Below are 12,014 nucleotides of genomic sequence, written 5' to 3'. Positions count from 1 at the left end.
ATGCTCAGGTTCTTTTCTAATGAATACTAAGCTCCCTAGTGAATTCTCTGTGCAAGTGATGCACTGTCACTGTTTACTGTTCTGGGACCAGCTAATGGCAAATATATTTCAAATATAAGATGAGAAAAGAATAATAGAAGTGCTTCCAAAAAATTTTAAAATAATGTTACCTGAATGTAGAATAAATTGTATAGCAAAAGCATCCACTGTGACCTATTACCAGACATCAGGCATCACTTGGGTCAAGATACCTTTTCTTTTTTCATTGTTTGTCTGTATGCATATGAAAGAAGGAACTTGGTATTTTAAGACTGAGATAGAGTTGGGTCCTTTGAATACTTGCCACACAAAGTCACTAACACAGATTCAAATTAAAATTCAGCCAGGAAATTAATGATGATGAAGCAAAGGTGTATAACAAAATACCTAGTTTGACTTCGACCAAGGGCTGTTGGTTTTTTCCACCAGTGTTTGGAAGCTCAGAAAATTTGTTTCCCTTCTCAGTGCTAAAATAATGTATGTTTGACATAAGCAAATATTTTCCATTACCCTGTTCTTTGTCTATTAGCAGCACCTTGGAAATTAGAGGAGCAGATCTCAGTGGGACAACTGTAAGGCTTGTTATTACTTTGAATGTGTGTCCACTGGGAAGGAAACTTACCAGCATACTAATATCTGAATTTACAGAATTGTCCCTTTAACTTTGTTAAATAATTTAAAAACTAGCAACTTTCTACCCTCCATCTTCAATCATAGTTCCCTTTAACATTAGAGAATATAAGTACTTTTTCTGACTGAGGAAGAAGAATGCATTTTAAAAAATGTAATAGACAGTATTGTAGTGATATTTATAGGGGCTGCACACTCATAAAGGAATCAGCTAAAAACCAACTAGTGTTAAAAGGAGAAGCATCCTTTACTCCGTTAGATGAGATATTGCCCTTACTAGTAAATGATTTATGAAGCAACATATGTTAAGATTGCTTAAGAACCTACAGTGTTGATTTTTTTTTTTTTTTTAGAATTTGTGGAGGATTATTTTGCTAAGAAAAATAACAAGGATTTTAAGTTCATACTTTGTGAATTGATCCATACTGTGACTTTTGAGGAGGATGACTAACTGCAGATGAATGCTGCAGGCTCTGCTATGACCATTAAACATACCATTTGGGAAGGGGCAAAGCACAGTGGCAGATTCAGACATGAAATAAACATTATCATCACAAATGCAACCAAGATATTTCTTTTTGTTAATCTTTTATTTCTGTAAGTCTCCATCATTTCCAGCCCTCCTAATTGGCTTGTGGAAGAACACAAACCAGGCAGAACTGCTGAGTTGGTCTAAGATCTATATTGAGTTAAAACTAGTAGCACATATGCATAGCTGAAGATTATATTTCAGTCCATTCCTCGTGATCACGTAACAAAAGCTAAGATTGCCTGTGACTGTAGTTCACTTAACTTCTAACAACTGTTTATTGTCTGTCTGTGGATGAATAATCTACTAGTAATAGTGAATGAAATAGAAAATGCCACGGTCATATTTTCTGTGTGTTACTGAGTAAAAGCAGTTCATTGATCTAGTTACAGAATTTCAGGTCATTCTGAATTGTGCCAAAATCAGGTGTCATTTAGCTGGTAATACAAAAGTAACAGTCTGTCCTTGGATCTAGCTGTTAAAAGCTTGAGTAGCCTGAGCCGGTCCAGAGGAGGGCCACGAAGATGATCAGAGGCCTGGGCTGCCTCTTCTCTGAAGACAGGCTGAGAGTTGGGGCTGTTCAGCCTGGAGAAGAGAAGGCTATACTGGGATACCTTATAGCAGCCTTCCAGTATCTGAAGGTGGCCTACAGAAAAGATGGGGAGGAACTGTTTGTCAGGGAACAAGGGATAGCAGTTTTAAACTGAAAGAAAGGAGACTTAGATTTAGATACTAGAGAAGAAACTCTTTACAAGTTGCCCAGAGAGGTTGTGGGTGCCCCATCCCTGAAAGTGTTGAAGGCCAGGTTGGGTGGGGCTTTGAGTAACCTGTTCTAGGGGGAACTAGTGTTGTAGTTCCCTCTCCCCAGGGCAGGGGAATTGGAACTAAATGATCTTTAAGGTCCCTTCCAACTCTAATCATTCAATGATTCTATGACTCTATGAATGCACTTATATCTATATATATTTTTTTTTATATTGCACAGGGTGCACTAGTCTTACATTAACTTGACAGAAAGTTGCATCTTCCTTTCAGATTTTATCCAAGACAAGGTTCACATGTTTTGACAAAGAAGGAAAGGGTTGGGTTTGTTTTGTTCCATGTGATGATGTTTTTACCTGTGTGATTTGCATGCTAGTTTTTGCCTAATAGAGGGAATTCCTGTGGTTGACGAGTCATCCAAATGATTTCTGAAATGCCTCTGTCCACCAAGAACCTTTTCTCATTCCCCTAGCATTAGGTTTCAGAATCAAAACTGGAGACATATGTCAAGTAACGTACATTGGGTTAAGGCATTAAGGCAATGTTGTATTTTCAATACGTCACTTGCATAGACCATAAATTGTGGCTGCTCTTACTACTGAACATAGTTATATATTACACATTAAACATGATAGAACAGCTTAGTTACATATACATTCTGCATAGTTCAATAAGACTCCATACACATTAATAGCACCAACAACAAAGCTAGTAGAAAGTTTCCTGTCCCCTTCCTTCTAGCTTGTGGCTAGAAGGCTGCCTGTCGTGGGTAGAGTGATTAACTTCGCTCGTAAGAGAGAAGCAGTGAAATATTAATATAAAACAGTGATCTAACAAAGTTTGATAGCAAATGTGACCATGTTTTATGAGATTTGATGGCAAGGTACACTTGGTTATTTACTGCATAGAGGACGGGGTCTGACAGATCTGTCAGGGAGACCATCCTGTTGAGTCACAGTTTCAGAAAGGACACCCTTGCTTTCTAAACTCCTCAGAGACAAGTCAAGGTACAGCTGGATCCAGTCCCTCTTCCCGACTTGGTGAACAGTTTGTATGTAAAGCATTATATAAGCGTAATCAATCCTTTATATCACTTAGCTAAGATATCAAAGTTTAGCATGCTATTAACCACTTACTGAGAATCTGTTGCAGCAAGGACTATCTAAACCTCCCTGCTCAAGGGGACATCCTGGTGTGCAGCCCACTGCCATGCAAGAGAGTTCAAGGGACTCTTGGGCTGTCAACTATGAAGAGAGTAAGATAATTGACCTATAGTCATATTTACATAGCAACAAAATGTCTAGGTCCCAATTCCAGACAGTGTTTGGCTGTGTTGCCATCCATCCCTCAAAGGTCCGGTGCAACCCGTCACAACTCCTACTGATGGTCATGGCTTAAACAGGAGCCAGGGATGGGAGAAGTCGAAGAGTGCACCACCACACTACCTCACACAACATTAATACAGTATCACTAAGGAGATGGTGTGCAAATAGCATATTAAAATATATGTGAATAAATGTAATTTTTAAAATCTGTGTTTACTTTTTCGTATTGTAATTTTTTTGATGACTTGCAAGGAAGGGAGTTTTCAGGCTCACGTGTTTTAGCTTTTTGGTCTGTTACCTTGAAGATTCCTTTGGGAGCTCTGGAAAGAAAACTGCAAGTCTTATGCCAGAATGTGATGGGACCATGATAAATACCTACACAGGAAATAGCTATGGTTATCAAAACTCCTACATTTTCTCTGGAAATAGAAAAATGGAAATCGACAAAAGTTTTTGTCACATCTAAACTGTATAATTTTGAGGTTTGAGCTGAAGGAAAAGATCTAAAGTGTGTACCTGTAAATGTCATCAAATGCTGTAATGATTAACAGAATCACAGAATGATATGGGGTTGGAAGGGACCTCTGGAGACCATCTAGTCCAACCCCCCCTGCCAAAACAGGTCCACCTAGAGCAGTTTGCACAGGAACATGTCCAGGTGGGTTTTGAATGTCTCCAGAGATGGAGACTCCACCACCTTGCTGGGCAGCCTGTTCCAGTGCTCTGAACAGCACTTTCTTGAATATGCATTTTTAATATAAATAATATTTCACTTTGCATCTCAGAGTACATGCAAAATGAAATATCAGTAGCTCTTCTTGCAGTAAGAAGTAGATGTAAACAGGTGTTCTTCAGAAAACAAGTAACAGTTGATATATACATGACAGCTTTTTGCTTTTCATACAATTTTTTTTTTTTTTTGCTTTTCATACATTTCCACACTGCACACAATCTGATTTTGCTTTTTGTACAGCCGAGTAATTTCTTAACAACAGACTCTAATAAAAGCTCTAGCATTCTTTTGTAGGTAATATTAATAAATGGACAATCCTAAATTTTCTTCTGTCAGTTTCTATGAAGAAGGACACATAGATGAGCCAATCCAAATGGGTTGATTTAAGCATTTTACTTCCTCAATTTAATTTCAATTTAAATTTCCTAGATCAAATTCAAACAGTTCATGACTCTCTGATGTTAAGAAATCCTGTCAGTGTCAACTGAAGAAATTGACTTCTTGGAAAGTGCTGTTTCTATCCAAAAAATTGAACATAAGCAGAGTGGTGCAGTCCCAAAGAAATACTTCAAATACAAGTTGAAATGATTTAACACAGGAGTGTTCTTAGATGCCTGTCTGACTAGGAACTGAGCTGTAAGCCCTGACAATTCAAATAGGTGAACAAAACTGTGCAGACAGGTTATTAATAGATGCAGGTACTGTGCTGAAAATGTTTCTGCTATGCTGATCCAGTAACTGTACCTACTTAGATTTGTAAGATATTGATAAGTGAATAGATCCTTGGAAAGATAAACAACTGTTTTGCATGGTCAGTAGCTAAACCTCCCCAGCCCTTCTCATACTAATAACCTTAAGGGCACAGTTCTATGCAAACATAAAATTTACCAAAATGCTTGGATCAAAATTGTTTTCAAAGGAAACTATTTTACTCAATTAAGAGGAGCTTTGTCCCAAAATCAGGCTATTTAGTGTGATTTTGTGCTTTGGGAGTAGTTCCAGTTTGGCTTTGAAAAACACCCTGGTATCCAGCAGAACTGTTTGAGGCCCAAACTTTCATTAACAGATAGCCTGCCTGCTTAAACACAGAAGAGGATATTTTCAGTCGTGTTTCATATATGTAGCTATCTACTGGTTGTGTTTATCTGTTACTGCAAGATTAAAAGCAATATTCTGAGCTACAAATGATACTTTAGGGCTCTTAATCTCTGTTTCATTGTACAAGTGACTCAGTCTCTCTGCTGCTAGTTTCTCCCAGTAAAACATATAATAACACAATGAATGCCATCTCTGAAGATTGAGATGTTTGAAGGGTGCTCTGGAGCTCCAGGTAAACTGATGCAATGCTAATGCATACACGTTTTATGACCCAGCGCAGTCTATTTACATTGGAGATGTGCAGCTGTATCTTGTCAGCATCACCAAAGCAAAATTCCACCATCTAAGTCTAGGTATCTTGTTTCTACAACTTCCTAAAGTTACCATTACATGTGGTCCTATGTGGTGAAGAGACCGAAGACTGAAGGGCAGGCAACAATAATGAGTTAAGACCTTGATTGTATTCTGCTGTCCCCGTCCTGACTTGAGTATCGACACTGAAACACACATGCTCTGTTCCCCGTTTCCATATTCAGCACTGCAACTAGTCTGTGGTTATGAAGAGTGCTGCTTTTATTATTACCTGTAATTAACACCTGTCACTGGAATACTATTCACATTAACAGTATCTTAATTTAGATTTGAAGTTGACACATTGCCACACTCCTCTAAGAGAATAGACAGTTTGTTTCTAAATGGTATCTGTTTTGAAATGTACACAATTGCACATTTAAGGTCACACAAGAATTTGAGTATATGGAGGATTTTACTCTGTGTGGTGCACAAGGAGAGATCACCTGCAGAAACCAAAGTAGAAATATCCCACATGCAGAAAGAAGGAAGAACTGAACTGCTTGGTATAAAAGAAGCTGTAAGTCCCATGAAAGAAGCTTACAGAGAAAGTAGTTGGGACTCTGGGCTGAAACAGGTGTGGGGCTGTGACAGTAAAATTCTGATGCATTTGTTTGAGTCATCCTACATTCAAGATAGTGGAACTTTGAAAATGAGCAAGATTGGACAAAAAACCCAAATTGGTAAATTACAAAACTTCAAACATTTTGCTTTCTGCTCAACGCGAGGGAGTAAGCACCACTTTTGTCTGAATCTTCTAGCAAATGTCCAAAACCAAGCAACTTTCTGGCAAGTATGTTGAAGCAGGCCTTGCCATGCGTAAAACTGCATCAAGGATGCAGCAACATCATAAGTGACAGATGGAGAAGGACAGAGGTATGTGGAGGATGAATGGCTGCAGCTATCAGGAGTTATCAGGAAGAAATGGATAAATCTGCTGGAACAGAGTTGCCTTCTGCACAGGTGCTGCCCTGCCACATCAAACCCCTTTGCAGAGCAGTTTTTTTCTTCTGTAAATGTATATAAACCCTAGTACTGTTGCTTTAAGTCAGAGTTCATATCAACAGAAGGCAGAACCTCTGTCCCTCTGCCTTCTCTCCTGTAGCTGTAGAAATAACCTTCTTCTGCCTCACCTGAATCTGCAAAGCAGACTGCATTTTTACACTGACAGGTATTTTGTGTAGCATTATTATGCACAAAAGTGTAATAGCTTAGACCACTTCTTAGCAATTTGTGTTGTACTTCAAGCCTGGGAATTTCTGACCAGCTGAACTCGACTCTGAATCCAGGCAGAATGCTCCTTGCTCACAAATGAAGCCAAAGTTTGTAATCTGCTTACCAGACTTGTTAAAAAGACTTGATGCACTTGTCCTTTGAAGGAAGACTATTAATTTGAGGTATTTACAGAATCATAGAATCATATGGGGTTGGAAGGGACCTCTAGAGATCATCTAGTCCAACCCCCCTGCCAGAGTGGCTCTACCTACCTATAGCAGGTTGCACATGAACTTGCCCAGGTGGGTTTTGAATGTTTCCAAAGAAGGAGACTCCACCACCTCTCTGGGCAGCTTGTTCCAGTGCTCTACCACTCTCACAGTAAAGAAGTTCCTTCTTACATTTAGATGGAACTTCTTATGCTCAAGTTTGTGCCCATTTCCTCCTGTCCTTTGACTGGGCACCACCGAAAAAAGACCAGCCCTGTCCTCCTGGTACCCTCCCTTTAAATATTTGTAAGCATTGATTAGATGCCCCCTAAGTCTTCTCTTCTCAAGACTAAAAAGACCCAAGTCCCTCAGCCTCTCCTCGTAGGAGAAATGCTCCAGGCCCTTAATCATCTTTGTGGCCCTTTGCTGTACCCTCTCCAGCAGTTCCCTGTTTTTCTTGAACTGGGGGGCCCAGAACTGGACACAGTACTCCAGATGGGGTCTCACCAGGGTGGAGTAGAGGGGCAGGATAACCTCCCTCGACCTGCTGACCATGCTCTTTTTGATGCACCTCAGGATGCCATTTGCCTTCTTGGCCACAAGGGCACATTTCTGGCTCATGGTCACCCTGTTGTCCACTGTTGTCCATTATTTTTAATCTCATTCTAGACTACTCTTATCTAACGGTCAGATGCCAAAACATGATATGCAATATGATATGCAATCTGAGGACACTGGAAACTATGTTTGAAGTATTTGGTCTGTCAGAGCTTAAAGGAGAGAACTTGAAGGCACCAAGTTCAGTCTGGATAAGCCACGGTATATTCCTGTGTGAATATACCATGTTTGTTGATAAACCATAGTCGTACTTGTTGACCAAATTTTTGTTGCTACACCCCAACTGCACTTAGGATGTAGATAATCCATTGATGCAGGGCTTCCAGAAGTTTTTGTGTGGCTGTCAGAAAGCTGGTGTTATTATCGTGCTGGATAGAGTCAGGGTGATTACTGAAGTGGGACGTGGGAGGGTCTCTTCTACTAAAACAGTAAGGGAGTGGGTGTTTGAGAGTTAAGCAAGCCAGCCACATGGCCAGCTGCAGCTGCTCCTGTCTGGGAGGGAGAGGAGACAGGAAGAAGGTGCTATTAGCTTGGCCAGTTGCCTTCAGGCCGGTGTCTGTTGCTGTAGACCCAAGGCCAAGTGTAGCTCAAACTAAGTGCGGGGGTGGGGGGGATGGGACAGAGAAGGGACCTATCCCTTCTATCCCTCTGCGTTGCTGTGCTTTCTGTATGGAACAGCAAAGCTGAAAGCTGAGATTCAGCAGCAGAAGCCAAACCTGAGTCCCCACTCGAGGATAACAAAGAAACAGGCTTGGTCCGTTGCTAGGCAAGGTACATGAGGAAAAGGGCTCCAAACTGTATTTGTTACATCCCCCTCTCCCTGTCCCACCTTATGCTTGGGTTGGGAAATCCTATCTGTTCAGCTGCCTTAAAGTATTCAGATTCTTCTCCAAATCCTTAAATGCTTTATCTGAGGAAGAGATTCACAGTTCCTGAGGTCTCGTGAGAAAGGCCATTTTAGTCTCGCCAGGTGTCACACTTCATTCACTAAACACAGGGTCAGTTAATATGGAGGTTAACCTTGGAGCTGCAGTCCCCTCCTGGTTTTCACTGTATAAACTTTTCCATGTGTTTATCCAGTTTTTGTTATCCATATTCATCACTCTTCTATTTACCATTTGTAATGAAGTACACTAGATCCTAAATTTTCATGCATTAATAATAGAAAATCTAGCAGACTGACTTTGTATGTATTAGGTGTGATTTACAATGCATGTAATAAGTAAAGTGAATTCTTTTTTTAAAATGAATGTATAAAGTTATACTAGTGAGTTACAGTCTGGAAGTTAAGAAGGAAGATGAAGTTTAAAACTGACAGTCTGTGTATGTATGTCTGATTTAAATATGCAGAACTGTGATTTATATCGCTCAATATCAAGTGGTCTCCCCAGAAATAGCTCATCTTAAAACACACATAAACTAAGCTACCCAACAGTGTATTACTGCATGAAGACAATTCCTCATTTTACATTTGTAATATTTCAGAACATTTCCTTAAAATGCTGTTATAGGACCTTGAAAATAAAAATTAAATAACTGATGACTGAGCATGGACAACTAAGAACTCTAAGAAAATGAAGAGGCCTCTTGATCACACAGGAAAGCATTTCCAGTTCATGTCCATTACCCAGGATTGAACAATAGGTAACAAATATAAAATTTAATGAAAAAGAAATTTAAAAAATTTATTCTCTCTCTCATGCTGACTTAGTGGTGCTGTCATGACTCCATCTTTATTATGTTTTGTCAGCAAAGCATCACTCTTACTAGTTTTATTCCCTTTGCAACCACACTAAGAATCACTCTATCTTCTAGCTTATCTCAGAATATTGTACAGTTACTTAAGAATCTGAGTTACTGAAAAGATAATATGGCCTTACAAAGCTTGCACCTTATTATGGCCTTCCAGGATTTAAAAAAGGCATGAAAACTATACACTAGATTTTTAGCAGCCTTGAAACAGAAAACCCTTTTCTCCCATGAGTGATTGCCCAGGATGAAATATCACTTTTGAAAAATGTTTTGTTTTATGCCATGAAAGGTTGCATGAAGATCCAAATTTCTTCGATTCTCCTAAATCTGATGCCAAATTGTTGCAAGAAAATCACTTGTCAGTCTTTCATTTCTGTCTCTGGATGGTAAATACTTAGGGAATTTCACTCACCTGATGCCCTAAAAGGTACTAACTATCTGGTCCCAGTGAGAATACTTCAAGTGGTTTCTCAGTCTTCTGGTTTATCATAGCAGGAAATTTGTTGCTGTCCATAAAACAAACAAAAGCAACTGTAAAATAGTGCTTCTTTTAAAAATTAACTTAAAACTAATATTTTTTATTCTCTCCCCGCTTTTCTTTCTAGTTTAGAGGGTGAGACAACACATTACATTAGTTACAGACACTTCTGGAACTCTTGACAGTGCTCAGGAAGTTAGCTCATCACCACTGTCTCAAGCAAGCGAAAATCTCCAGAGAAAAAGTAAACCACATTCATAAACCTCCCTGGAATGCACAAATGTCCATATGAGACCAAACAGATTCTTGAAAAGAAATTCTCCTCTATGCTAGAACAGGGTTCATTGCCCATTTAAATTAAATTTAATTCAGAAAAGAGGATTTAAATGGGATTTAAATAATTCAAGGATAATTTTCAGTACAGCAATGGCTTTTATCTTTTTCTCCTGGCACTGCTTTCACAACAACCATGACATTGATCTCTAAGGACACTGCTTTCTTAGTTTACCCCGAGTTACTCTTGAGAACATCTCCAGAATTTACAGAGACATTAGCCATAATTTTAGAGGAAAATGTAAAGTAGCCCCCATTGTGTACCAAAGGAACTGTAATTCTCCATGTAAAGTACAAGTCTAAGCATTTTTATCAGTATGCTTAAAAATATTGATTCTTGTCACTGACTGATGCGAATGTGGACCAGTGGCACTCTTGCATTATTTTGCACTATGTGCAAATCTTCAGGTGGGCTGCTACAGACTATAATAACAGCAACAGCAAATTGATGGAACTAACAATGATGAAAAGCAGAATGTTTTTTCTTTTAGGACTTATAACTGCAAAAAATAATAGAAGAGCATTGTTCTTACTGTGAAACCAGCAAGGACATTCATAACTGGAAACTGCTAAGTACAAGAAAAATAGCAGATGCCAGGGCAGATTTTTAAGGTTCATTTCCTAGCCTTCGCTTAAACAACATGATTCTTTCACTAGAAAAAGGATTTGTTCTAAGAAACAATGCAGCAGTCTTTTAATTTAATTTGTTCTTATAGAATGTCTTTTTCTTCCAAATACTAGAAGCTTCAAAGCTGTAAACTAACCAGGGAAATGATGGCTTAAAAACTGTCCCAAACAAAAGGAAAATTAACATTATTTAGTGGCTAAAGCATTCTGGTTCTTAAAACATTGTGACAAATTATGTCATTGCCCAGCTCCAGAGAAGGCAAGGCAGTACCTAAAGAAAGAATTATTTTATTCTGTATGGCTATTGGTTTGCTTTGACTTTCTACTCTTGTAGATGATTCTGCCTGTTTTCTGTGACTGTTAAACCTAGTCATTTTTGCTCAAACACCCAGTTTAACAAAAGGTGATGAGCATTGTTTGCTCTTTAGTCCTTGGCTATATTTCTAATTTCTTGATCCACTTTTCTTAAAGTTTGCTGAAGCCTAACTCTAAACTGAAGGATTTATTTGATGATAGAGTATTATAATGACACTTTGTGCTGTCTGATCACATCCAAACAGATTTCACCATTGTCGAAACACCAATCATCCCAACAGTCCTGGGAATCAGCTGATACATTTGTGTTTATTTTACTAATGGAGAAAATAAGACATAATGTAAGTGTCTGGAAATGTTGCCTGTGAAATTTGTGACAGTGCCAGGACCTGAACATAAATCATGGTGTGATTTGATTCCTAAGCCAGTGGCTACCAAACTATGGCTCTGGACTGACTACACAATTACAATAAATAACGTACACGTGATTTACAAAACCATACAGCCTTTAAAATGTTTTCATTAAGGAAAGTTAATTGTAAAGGAGTGCAAAAAGTTATGCTGTCTTGGTCTGAAATATTAGAAAGCATCAACTTTTGCAGTGAGTATGAAACATAGTATAGCCAAAAGGCCTGTAGCTGTAATTGCTAGATGAGTTTGTGCCTTCATGCATCTGTGTTTTTCTCTTCAAAGATGTTGAATGAAAAACACGATGATAGCAAGATGTTAATAGCATACTCACTCGTGGCACCAAATTGATGTATATCCTCAAAAAGAGAAATGAGAAAGAATATTTCCTCCAAGAAAAATTATATAGTTCTAGTATATGAAAAGAATATTTACTCCAAGAAAAATTATTTAGTGCCAGCATGTTCATGATGCCAGACATAATATAGGACATGGGAAGGATGCAGAATCACTGCAGATACCTTCTAAGCCCATTTCAAAGATGCAGGAATACTGGCTGGTTACCTCAACAACCTACTTAAATATGCTTCTA

This window comes from Calidris pugnax, unplaced genomic scaffold (assembly GCF_001431845.1).
Source record: "Calidris pugnax isolate Ruff unplaced genomic scaffold, ASM143184v1 scaffold156, whole genome shotgun sequence".
Taxonomy (NCBI): Eukaryota; Metazoa; Chordata; class Aves; order Charadriiformes; family Scolopacidae; genus Calidris; species Calidris pugnax.
This window is presented reverse-complemented; position numbering follows the sequence as displayed.